General features: G+C 43.0%; 1 protein-coding gene across 1 annotated transcript in view; it reads right to left on the bottom strand.

The window, feature by feature from the left end:
* The window catches only part of Sp9 (Sp9 transcription factor), an 8,881-nt gene extending 6,384 nt beyond the window's left edge, over positions 1-2,497 (bottom strand). The window contains exon 1 of the mRNA XM_031370622.1: positions 2,428-2,497. The gene's annotated coding sequence lies outside the window, so the exon portion shown is untranslated. The remainder of the gene's footprint in view (positions 1-2,427) is intronic.
* Positions 2,498-2,908: the final 411 nt, after the last annotated feature.

Below are 2,908 nucleotides of genomic sequence, written 5' to 3'. Positions count from 1 at the left end.
CCCCCCCCACTGTTTTCCACGCAGTTCCAGCTGTCAAACTCTAGACGTGGGCTTTCGCATATTCCTAGACACACGCGTCCTCATCACAATAAAAGTTAGGGAAGTCTTCCAAAGGAACACAGACAAACAATTCAACAATCCGGGCCGTTTCAACTCTAAGGTGGGGCTCAAAGAAAATCTTTCGGGGGGGGGAGTCCAGTTTTTTTCCCCCTTCCATCTGACAGATTTTTTTTTCATCTTCTAAAAAATCTAGTTTTTAAACAAAGATCAATGTGTTATGCTAAAGTGTTGAGCTGACTGTTAAAACATTTGGGGAAATAATGACAATGTAACAAAGGCCTGGTTTGGAGTGAATCATCACCCTTTTAAAAGTTAAAGCAATTTTCAGGAGAATAGCTCTCAGCAAACGCTTTACATTATTCAAAACGGCCAAATAATGCTCTATTATAGCGCCTGAATGCTGCCAGTCAGCCCCTAAGTGCAATTTGTGCAAAGGCCCCGGTGCCTTATCTCCACTTCTTTATAAAGAGGTGAATATAAAACAATTTCTTCCAAACCCAGACAGAGAGCACGAAAATTGCTTCCCTTTCTGCAATCAGGGCAATTTAACTGGAGTGCAATTAGCACTATTAAATGTCGATTCTGCATAAACAAATCTGACTGAGCAGAGAAAGTGGGGTGAGAACCTCATATACACTGAAACTGATTTTTTAAAATTATGTATCCGGGTCCTTTACAATTGATCCGTGACGTTCTCATCTTGGCATATATTTACATCGTAAATACACTATGGTTAAATCAACATGATGTTTTGCAAAATAAATTCTATACGAAGCCCAATAAAGAATAGAGTAATTAAAGGAAAGAGTTCACTTGCTTTGAGCAAATATTGTTTCTCCCATCTTGCCTCCCCGAAGGGTTCTGATGTAAGCTGAGCAACTGCTCAAGTTTGTAGTGTTTAAAAGGCAAAGCTGGGGGGAACAATTTCATCTTGAGCACTCCTCCCCGTTCCCGGAGCGTCAATGCCCAGATGTAATGCTCTCTCGCTGATGGCACGAAGCAGGGTGCTGATCCTGAAGACCAGTTATTTTCTGAGCTCCTCCAGACTGTAGCTGAGTAAACATGAGGTAGCTACCCAGTCTCCTCGCAACTTAGCAGCGGGCCTACTACACTGAGGTGGGATAAGGTGTAGTTGGAGACTCAAGATATGGGCGGGAAGGGAGGCGTTGGGCTAGAAGGAAGCGGAAAGGGTCTCAAAATTGGTGAGGCTGTTTGCAGGGGAAGCCTGGGCCACTAGAACCGGAATGCCGGGCTGGGGCGGGGGCGGGGGCGGGCGCCCATTAAAGCATTTGTCTGACCTGTCCTCCCACCTGCCTTTATTTATTTATTTATTTATTTATTTATTTATTATTTGCTAAGCCACAGAGGCTCCCATTTTGAATCATTAATTATGCTTTTCATTTACATGATCTACACCAGAGCAGTGATTATCAGGTCAGCGCCATGTGGGAGTTGAGGGAGAAACATAATAACTTCAGTTTTTTTTTTTTTTTTAATGCTGCCTGAATGCGGGTTGCTGCCTGCCTGGGGCTGCAGGCAAGGAAGCCCAGTGCAGCCTTTAGCGCCTGTTGAGTCCGGTGAATCCTTTCCTCTGTTGGAGTTTGTCAATGTGATTGAAGAATGAAACCCAGCCTTTGATTAGATGGGGACTCTTTTATAGTGAACATGTATTTATGTCTTTAAAAGCACCAGCCCTGAGTTCAAATAGATCAAGAAACTTAACTGAAAATTGAGGGACTCTCCCCCATTTTCTGTGGAGTTTTTATTTAATACACATTTTACAAATAAACAAAAAAAGTCCAGGAGAACCAATAGGCCAATGAGATTTTCATCTTTTTAAATAATTATACCCTCCCTCAAAGGTGGTGCTCCTATTTAGAGGCACAAGGCATTCTAAGCTCTTGAAGGTCTCCAGGAGAAACTGAAAGGCCCTGGTCTGTGGAGAATAGTCCATGCCGTTGCTGTACAGCCAACTGTCTGCTGCTGGTTGAGACTGGACCTTATCTTCTAAGCTTGGCCTGCTCTGTTTATCTGAGCCAAAAAATGCATTAACAATTAAAGGAGACACTGGTATGTCAAAGGGAGGAGGGAGCTGGAAACTATGATGATTTTAATGACTGCAATTATTGGCAGATTATTCAACAAGCATCATAGGTTTGTTTATTGCATCGCTAGGAAACTACAGAGGGGTGGGGGGGGGGACGACTGTTTGGCTTGGAGCTGGACTGTCTGCCCTCACCAGACACTGTGGAGGAGTCCCAGACCTAAGCAAGATGACCAATGAAAAAGATCGGGCTTTTTCAAGAGAGGAGCTACCCAAATGATACACGTGTATTGCCACAGGTAACTGCTGTAATGGCTTCTCACCTGCATCTTAGCCTAAGAACAAGAAAGGCCAGAGGCCAGGATTCTGGTCCTCTTCTGTCCACCAGTTTCTTCAGTTTAATCTCTTCTTAGACAGTTTGAGAGGCTTCCAACTTCCAGCTCTTTCCTCCTTCACCCAAGGCTCAGAGAAGGGAAACACTCCAACTTTGAGAAGCATAGCTCAGAGCTGTCCTGGAAAAAGCTCCCCTGTTCCTTTCTTTGCAAGAGACTCCTTATCACTATTGTTTAAAAAAGAATAAGGAAAGAAAAGAAAAAGATATGACCAAGATCATTATTGGTTTGTGACTAACCAAGTTTTTTACTGTAAATAGAAATGCAGAGGATGTAAATCCAGAAGGTTTCTGAGATTGACAAAATGTGTTTTGGTTCACAATAATCAATAGATTGTAGGCTGGGCTTTGCTTATCACTGAAATGATGATTTGGAAGTTAACTCTCTCTCTCTCTCTCTCTCTCTCTCTCTC

Source organism: Mastomys coucha, unplaced genomic scaffold (assembly GCF_008632895.1).
Source record: "Mastomys coucha isolate ucsf_1 unplaced genomic scaffold, UCSF_Mcou_1 pScaffold15, whole genome shotgun sequence".
Lineage (NCBI taxonomy): Eukaryota > Metazoa > Chordata > Mammalia > Rodentia > Muridae > Mastomys > Mastomys coucha.
This window is presented reverse-complemented; position numbering and strand designations above follow the sequence as displayed.